The sequence below is a fragment of the Sorghum bicolor genome, chromosome 10 (assembly GCF_000003195.3).
Source record: "Sorghum bicolor cultivar BTx623 chromosome 10, Sorghum_bicolor_NCBIv3, whole genome shotgun sequence".
NCBI lineage: Eukaryota > Viridiplantae > Streptophyta > Magnoliopsida > Poales > Poaceae > Sorghum > Sorghum bicolor.
Window position 1 is genome coordinate 17,297,969 of NC_012879.2, and position 10,024 is coordinate 17,307,992.

A 10,024-nucleotide genomic window follows, 5' to 3' on the forward strand; every position below is an offset into this window, starting at 1 on the left:
GCTGAAAGACTTCAGGCATTGCTGCTTGAACTCTTCCATGGCTTGGGCAATAGCTTGCTTCTGCTCATCCTTGAGATTGGCTTCTGTCACGGGGATGACGTTGTCTTGATCGAGGTCAGAGATCGACATGCTGATCTTGATCTTGAATCGGTCCCACTGGGCGTGCCAAAAGATGTGTTGATGCAAAACCTAGTCTGCAAACACAAAGGGCTAATACCCGATCCAAACGTTAAGGCGTGCCAGCCGATTTGACCTTACTATCGGCAAAGGTGATAACTCGAATACTTTAGTCCTGACAACAGCGATGCGCCCGGATGTCACGGCTAAGAGGTACTCACGCGGAACTCGACGAATTCCTAAGAACTCGTAACAAAAAGAAAACGTATGACGAAGTCGTCGAAAAGTAAATGCTGGAATATGAGTAAAAACGTGTGTTTGATTGATTGATAGATATCTGATTACAAGGTCCTAGGGCTTATATTTATACCCTGCTCAAAGAGCTATGACCAGACACGATTAGAATTCGAATTCCAAATTACACGGAACCCGTATACAAAACGATGCGAATAACTAAGGAAATAATAAAACCATCCTTCGTGACAAACCGAAACTCCTCCACATGACAACTGGCAGCTTCCGGACTCCTCCTTCGCGTCATCGGCAATCCCCTTGCCATAGTCATCGGCAGACCTTTTTACTTGGTCATCGGCACCATATTACTGCCTGAGGACTTAGTCACATTCAACCTTTCCTTCATCGGCAACCATCCTTATCAGCAACCCGCATCGTACTGCCACCCTATCCTGCCATCCTGGACACGTGCCCAAAAATGGTGTCAACAGTTTGTTCCTTTATGTTGACAGGCCCCGTTCTACGGTACTTCTGAATGTACCCAGACCAGCCGCCGATAGAGCGGGTTTCCACCTTGGCACTAGGTGTGGTGTCAAATATGTGACTACTATCGGTAGTGGATACATCTAAGCCGGTGAGCATAAGCACATCGGCAAGAGTGGGAGAAGCAGGGCCATGGCCGAAGACAAAGGCATTGAGTGTGTCTGACCAGAAATATGATGCAGCAATCAGCAATGACTCATTCCTATGCATATCGGCAAGGGACAACCTGATGCATTGGTCCAGTTTTCGCTCACCCCACTGAACCTCATTTGAATGGCTGACTCTCAAAAACCAATCCTTCCATCCCTTGGTAGGACTGGGCCAGGAACGGAAGGCGTCTTTCCACAGATCTAGAGAAAAGTTCTCGGCTCTAAAGGGGATTCTGTTGGTTTCTGCGTTGATTAGATTGGTAGGATCTGGGTTCCCTAGCGGACCGAGACATTGGAGGTGTGGCTGATCGGTAGAAATGACGATTTTATTGGACAAATCCTAGGGGTTTTTAAGAATAAAAAGAAGAACAAAAGAAAAAGAAGAAGAATGTTTAGTAAAATAAATTGCGGATGAACAAGGGTATGGTGAAAGTACAAGAGGTAGGATGATGAACTAACCTCAGGAACAACAAAGTTGATGGCCATCTCCTCGCGAGGAAGATGATCGAAGATTTTGAGGTTGGTGGAAAAAAGCCTTCGTTGAAGTTCTTGGAGCTCTCGTACAGCGCCGCCGCCAGAAAAGTAGAGTTGGGGCTGTAGAATGATGCGATGGAGGAGTACCCGAGAAGGAACTATTTATAGGACAAAACGGGCAAGGGCAAATCTGACTTATTTCTTCACCGTATCCGTGAAATCCGAGGGTACTGAAGGGTCGAGATGGCGGACTAGAGGGGGGTGAATAGTCCTTTCTAAAACTTATCGTGTCGGCTAACCGAAACAAATGCGGAATTAAAACTATCGGTCTAGCCAAGACTACACCCCTCTATCTAAGTTCTCTAGCACCTTGAAAAGATCCTAAACAAGCAAGCAAGGTGCTACCTTAGCAAGAGCTCACCTAACCAAATCTAGAAGCAAGGTCACACAAACCTATGCAACTAGTACTTTGCAAACCGGGGGAGCTCCTACTCAAACTAGTGAGGCAAAGCGCACAAAGCCTAAGCTCACTAGCAAGCTCAATAACAAGGCAACTAATGCCAAATTAGAGAGTGCAACTTACTTAGCTACACAAACTAAGCAATGTGACTAACAAGGTTACACAAACCAAATTAGTCACGCAAGGGAACTACTTCTAGCTACACAAGCAAGAAGGTAACTAGCAAGCTACACAAGCTAACTAATTACAAGAGCAACTACACAAGCACAAGTATATAAATGTAAGAACAAGCTTGTGTTAGGGACTTGCAAACCAACGGGAAGAACAAAGTTGACACGATGATTTTCTCCCGAGGTTCACTTGGTTGCCACCAAGCTACGTCCCCGTTGAGACAAGCTCCAAGGTTGCCGCCGGTCCTCTTGCTAGTGGTGACCCGCAAGTCACACTCTCCCACGTGGAGTGCTTACCACAAGCTCTAGCACTTGACCCGGTCGGACCACTTGTCGCTCTTCACGTCTCGCTCAACTAGAGTTGCTCTTCGCGATCCCCGCGGGGTGAGCACCGTACCCCTCACAATCTCTTCTCCGGAGCACCGCACAATCTCCTTGCTTGCTTCGACGGAGTCACAAGCCACCAAGCCATCTAGGAGGTGGCAACCTCCAAGAGTAACAAGCACCACCGGCTTGCAACACGAACACCTAGTGCCACTCGATGCAATCTCTCAATGCAACGCACTAGAATCACTCACTTGCTATTGATTCGCACTCTTGCAAGCACAAGTGAGTTAGAGGCTTTCCTATCACTCCCCAAGCATGGAGACTAAGTCCCAAGGGTGCTCAGCACCGGCCAAGGCCGGCCACCACTTCTATTTATAGCCCCAAGGGCTAAACTAGCCGTTACCCCTTCACTGGGCAAAACCCGAGGGCACCGGACGCTCTCAGGGAGCCACCGGACGCTCAACACCTAGCGTCCGGTGCTCAGCTGACCGCCACGTGTCACTAGCCGTTTGAACTCGACTGTTACCGCCAACGGCTACTGCGCACGCGCGCCTGCACAGCACCACCGGACGCTGGGCACCGAACGGTCCGGTGCTCACCGGACTCGTGCGCAGAGAGGGTTGCAAAAACCCCTCACACCGGACGCTGAGCACCGGACTCACTCCGGTGCGTCCGGTGCACACTTGCACCACAGCCGGACGCTCTGGACCAGCGTCCGGTGCCTCTGCACTCAGCGTCCGGTGAGTGTTTCTCAGCGAGAAACACTTCCATGACTTCTCCAAATTTCCCACCGGCGTAATAGAAAATATGCACTTCATTTTCTCAAAAGCGCCGAATCCCGCCGAGCTTGCGAGGCGGGAGGGAGAGAGAAACCCACACCTCTCTCATCCCTAGGAACACCACCTCCTTTGTAAAGTCTGCCAACACCAACAAGTGTACACCACCAAGTGCATGTGTGTTAGCATTTTCACAAACATTTTCCCAAAGGAGTTAGGCTCTCAAACTTGCCACGCCACTCGATCCTAACACGTATGCAAAGTTAGATCGCTCAAGTGGCACTAGATGACCGATATGCAAACAAGTTTGCCCCTCTTGATAGTACGGCCATCTATCCTAAATCCGGTCATAAACTTCTCTACACACCTATGACCGGTGAAATGGAAAAGCCCTAGGTTATACCTTTGCCTTGCGCTTTCCATTCCATCTCCTCCAATGTTGATGCAACACATGCACCAACCAATCACCAAATGATATGATCCACTTCATATCATCACGCGACCGTATTGGTTCATTGATCTTGACCTCACTTGCTCTTCACCGTTGCCTCGGTCCATCGGCGCCAAGTCTTGCTCAAGCTTCACCGTCACACGCGGTCCCTCGCTTCAAAGCCTCCGACTTGCCCTTCACTCTTGCAACCGGTCCATCAAGCCAAGCCTCATCTTGATCTTCTCCACCTTGGTCACATGACTCCATGTCATGTCTCATATGCAATGAGCTCCTCCATCATCACATCATCACCTGTGGACTAATCTCCTGTGTATCTCATATAAACACTATTAGTCCACCTAAGTTGTCACTCAATTACCAAAACCAAACAAGGACCTTTCAGGTACTCAGGTGGATATGGTAACTGTTCGCACGGTAATCAAGGGATTGCGCAGGTGATTTGACAGGAAGCGGTCGTAATCTGGAGATATTTTACTGTGCGGGATTTACTGGTCGGTCCATCGGCAGCTCCTTCTAACGGTAATATTGCCGATGGGCGAATATGGTGGAAATGTCCAGTTTGGGAAGTTGAGGAATTCGAGGAATCTGCAGGAGGATCGGGCCAGAGTTGTTCGGCTTCAACGGTCGGCTACCGAATTGGGAGGATTAATTGCAGAAAGGCGTCATTATTGCAGAGAATTTTGGAGCATTAATGATTTTATACTTCGAAATTGGGGGGCATGTGTTGACACCGTTTTTGAACACGTATTCAGGATCAGTAGAATGTAGATCAGCAAGCTAGGGTAACAGTAATTGGTCTGCAGGAGAGTTGCCGATGAGGGTGGTTGCCGATGAAGGGATAGCTGAATGTGACTAAGTCCATAACTGGTGACGCGTTCATGCCGATGGTCAGTGTTAGCCTTTGCCGATGGCTACGGTGAGGAGTCTGCCGATGATTCGGAAGGAGAACTTGAGGGTTGCCGATTAGTCAATGGTGGTGTCCCAGTTTGTCACGGGAGGATAGTTTTGTGTTTTCCTTAGTTATTTAAATCGTCTTGTATACGGATTCTATTTAATTTGGAATTCGAGTCCTAGTCGTGTCTGATTGTAGCTCTTTGAGCAGGGTATAAATGTAGACCCTAGGGCCTTGTAATAAGGAATATATATCAATCAATCAAACACAAGTCTTTTACTCATATTCCAGCATCTACTTTTTTGACGACTTCGTCATATTTTCCTTTTCATTACGAGTTCTTAGGAGTTCGTCGACTCAAGCTCGGTGTATTCTCGAGTTCCGCGTGAACCTCTTGGCCGTGGCATCCGGGCGCATCGCTGTTGTCGGGACCAAAGTATTCGAGTTATCACCTTTGCCGATAGTAAGGTCAAATCGGCTGGCACGCCTTAACGTTTGAATCGGGTATTAGCCCTTTGTGTTTGCAGATCCAGCTTTTGCATCAACATGAAGAAATCAGGAATTTACCTTGAAAGCTTGTGCCAGAGTAGTGGCAGCCACCGATGTGGACATCTTTGCTCGTCTGGTGGTAATCTTCTTAAAACGCACGTTCCTATGCATCAGAGCTGCCAGGGTTGGTGCGTTGTTACCGATAAGGGAGATCGGGCCTGATGGAAGGAGTTCGATTGGCTTTCCGCTCCTGCTGACTATCGGTGGTGTATCGTCAACCTGTTGTTGACGGTCCTTAATGCTCACATTTAACCGTCAACTAATCATAAAAAAGGATCCAAATGCAACCGACACCTAGACTTAGGGTTTCATCTAATAGATTTCCACGAGTTTTGGTGTTTGTCTATTTTTGCAGGGGGTTATCAGGAAATACGAAGGAAAGGCCCACACGTCGGGTTTACATAGAGAATTAATGTGTGCGGTAATTTTCCATAAACAGGAAGACTCTAGAAGCAACTCGACCGAAGCGGAGCCAAGATGGGCCCGGGGCCAGGGCGCCCGCCCTGGTACAAGCACCAATCACATAATGGAGTACACCATTACAAAGTTCTCGTCGAGCTGATCGAAATGCATATATTATTTGCTATATTTGGAGTTTGGAATCAAGAGATATTAATAAAAGAAGGACTCCACATAAAAGAGCTGCGGGATTAATTGGGCCCAAATGAGATTTTGGTCTATTAAGGCCTATGTGCATTTTAATGAGATATGGTGGAAAGTTTAGTACCACATCGCCTGCTGAACCAAAAATGCACAAAGGAGGAGGACTATATAAGCAAGGCCCCTGGCCCCTGGAGGAGAACACATCATTATAGAGTTGAGAGGTGCCCTCGAAGGATAACCTTTCCTCTATAGAGAATTAGAGCTAGATATTCCAATGTAGTAGATTAGTTCTAGTCGGGAGTTAGGAAGAGCGGAGCTGCACTCCGGTTCTGGAGAAGTCTTCAGAGTTTTGGTATGTCTTTATATTTATTGTAAGACTTATGCTTTAATATATTTATCTTCTCTATTTACTTTTATGCCTTTATTATTATCGAGTAGTGTAGTTGTTATATTTTGGCATAGGATCTCCGTTCGCATCGAGTGCTCTAGTTATTCATGGTAATTAGAGTAGTAATCGTTAGTGTAGACGTGGTGTCTATACTAGAGGTTACCTGAGGTTGCACCCAGTCCTACGGATTGTGACAGCCCTAACGGTCGACTTATTCCACCTCGTTCGGATCGGTGTTTGTAGGACCGTAGTCAGAGCTTCCTAGCCCCCTTCTCATCTCTTTCTGTGGTTGGTGTTCTGATGTCCCAAAGTGCTAATATGTGATTGTTATATCTATTCATTCTTTGTTATCATAGTACTGAAGTAATAGAGAAGTATACAGGAACCCAAGTCTTTCCCGTTGTCCTCCCGCTATGGCTATCTACGCATTTATCATAGAATTCTCACCTTTATATTATTACCTATCATATATCATTTACCCCTACTTTAGTCTAGTTGGTTTATTAAATTAGTAGATGCATGATAGTAAGTTATCATATTCTTCGACCTTAGCTTCCCAGTGGTAAAATATAAATAACGATACGTGGAATACTCCCGTAAAATGCTACGATGATGTTCTGTGCGCTTGCGGAATTTTTCTTATTCTTATTGCACTTAACGAATGTCAACAAGTATTTTTGGCGCTGTTGCCGTGGAAGCAATTGGTGTGAAGATTTTGATAATGATCTTGATGTCTGCTAATTTAATGTATCACTAGCTTTAGTAGGTTTATTGTATTTATCTTTTCTGCATTTGTTTTTTAGTATATTTATTTCTCCATAACATATTTATCTTTCTGCATTATTATTGCATTAGAAAATATAATAAAAATATTTTATATAACTCATGGCATCTTAAATACTAAAACCCCATGTGAATAAATTGTGTGGTGTGTAAAAGCCCACACAGATTTTCACCGTGGTGGAATAAAAAATATATAGATATAAAAATAAATAAACATGAATTCATTCTGTTCCATTTCCTTTTTTTTCATAGAAAGATTAAAACCCAAAAAAATATATATATTGAGAAAGAGATCTTGTTGAAACTCTGCTTATAAAAATAATTAAGAAAAATCTAAAAAGCTTGGACAACTAAACAAACTACTAATGTTTAATCGGTGCCACAAGTTATGTTGTCTATTTGAGCTTAACATGATTTAAAGAGAGAATCCCCAATGATCAAGATATCTTCATCAACTTGGAAGCGCTACAATCATCACTGACATTTTGAAGCTCAAGAATATTGAAGAACATCTGTGTTGTGCGGATTCAAGATTAAAGACTATGTCAACATTCAGCTTGGGGGAAAGCAATCCCGTTATCTTCGCGATTCAGGCTTGAAGTAAAAGAGTGAAGAATAACAACAAGAAAAATTTTCAATATCGATTTGAGAAGTCCTGAGATAAATTCAAAATGGAGATAAAGAAGGAGACACATGAAGTTTAACAATTTGCACAAGAAAGACATAGCTCGAGAGATAATCCATGGAACGAGACGAAGAGTGCCACGAACAAGATGCACAACCATTGAGAAAGAAAAGCTTCCACAAGGTGATATTGTACCATGACTCTTCAATTAAGGTAACATCTTAAGGTATGTGACTGACACTGTTATAAGCTTCTCCTTGATTCTGGCATGCACATGGATAAAAAGACAAACATGTATGATTTATAACTCCAAATTAACCAACCCAATTGATTCAACATGTTTAGTCCTTTAATCTTTGTTCCCGGTACTACCTTCTTGATCCCATACTCTTAACCGTATGAGCTAAAATGTTGCACATCCGATCTTTAGAAAATGATAGTCATGTAAACAAAAAAACATTTACTTAGATAGATTATCTTTCCATAAGGTTGAGTGATCTGATCTGACAAATATTTTAAATGCTACACTCATGATCTTACATCCATCAACTTTGTCTTGCTGACTATGCTTAAGGTTAGAGAAGAACAAATACACTTTTGGTTCTGTTGGTGTTTTCCACCAATAGGGCCCATGCACTTGATCTCTGCCTTGTCTCTATGAGCAGGATACACTTCGAGCAAAACATGGAGGAGTTTTCCAACTCCCAGACTCTATCAAGTGAAGGACCTGGATCTACGAGCACAAACACATTGAGGAGGATGCTGCCAACGCCGCACTTCGAACTGTTGGGCAAACGAAAAACATGGGTAACACCGTATCAAGAGGTGCAGATGTCAAGGTCCACACCTAACTCAAATGACGCACCTAAAGAATGAACACGGTGAGAAGTCTTGTTCAGAAGACTTAAAACATTGAACCCTTGCCGAAAGGTAAAATCGGTAGTTATCCATATTTATCCTTTCTGCATTCCCTTTTTTCTTAAATTATTTACTTTCCTTAAATAGCTTGTTAGTTAATCATGCTATCTTGAAAAGAAAATAAAAATGTTAAAAACAGGAAGCCCCATGTGAGTATGCTCGTGGCATAAAACCCATTCACTGTGGTGGCGTAAAAATAAAATAAATATATTCTTGTCCTGTAAAAATGAAAATATAAAAATAAATTTATGATCCTACCAAAGAGAGTAATATTTATTAGAGGAAGCTCAACATGATAAAGGCTAAGAGATTTTATGCTAACACTTAACCAGTTCCACAAAGCTTTGTTGTCTATTTGAGCTTCACAGAATTCAAGGATTAAGGAAGACTAGCAGACGGAGGATATCCTAATCGCTATCAGGGTGCTGCCGACATTCAAATGCACCTACGCCACTGTTGACGGTTCTTAAGTATCAATTTTAATTATCAAATAAACAAGAGAAAGGACCAATATGCAAACAACACCTAGAATTAGGGTTTGATCTGACAGAATTCCACGAGTTTTGTTGTTTATCTATTTCTACAGTGGGTTATCAGGAAATAAGGAAGAAAGGCCCACATGTCGGGATTACATAGAGATATCAACGCACCGCGTGATTTTCTACCATCTAGAAGACTCCAGAAGCCACGGGAAGAAGGCAGAGGCCCAAAGAGGCCAGGCCCAGGGCGCCCGCCCTGGTGACCTGGGCGCCCGCCCCCTGCTGGATTCCATTCAGGACTCTCTTCGCACACGATGTTCCACCGACCTAATGGATCAAGGATAATATAGTACCACCTCGCCTACCGACCCAAAAATGCATAGAGGAGGAGGACTATATAAGGAGACCCCCTGGCCCCTGGAGGAGACAAGAAATTATCATAGAGATTGAGGGGTGCCCTCGAAGGAAAACCTCTTCTCTAATTAATATTTCTTTTTAGGCTTAGCAACCAATATAAAGTAGAAATAGATCTTCTAGTTTCTACTAGATTGAGAGAGATAGAGTGGAGGTGTAGATTGGAGGAAGCCCGGCCTGTCGGTGTCTACTCCAAGGTTGTACCTGCGGGATCAAGTTCTCCTAACCCGAAGCTTGCTCCTAGGATTCTTCAGTATTTCGACTTCTAAATTCTAGTAAGTTCTTGTTTTATTGTTCTTATGGTTTATGAGTTTACTTTAATCTCTTCGCGTAGAGTTTAGAGTAATCATTGCTGGCGTAAACGTGGTATTTAGGCTGGGGTACTCATAGATATTCCCAGACTAGCTAGACCGTGGTAGTAGTGAGGAACGTGACAATTCCAAGTTACCTTTGCAGACCATATCTCGTTAGCAGGAAGGATAGGGTTTATAGGTGCGGGTTGAACATCCTTTGTGGTGTCCATATTCCGTTAGCCTCCCCGATAGAACAGTAGATCATCCTTACCAAGGTTAGAAGGAGACTACGGTTGCAGTCTTCTCTATTTATCACTCACATCGAGAGACATTCTTTGTTGCCTAAGGGTTAGTAGTAATAGACCGGTTAGTCAGATGC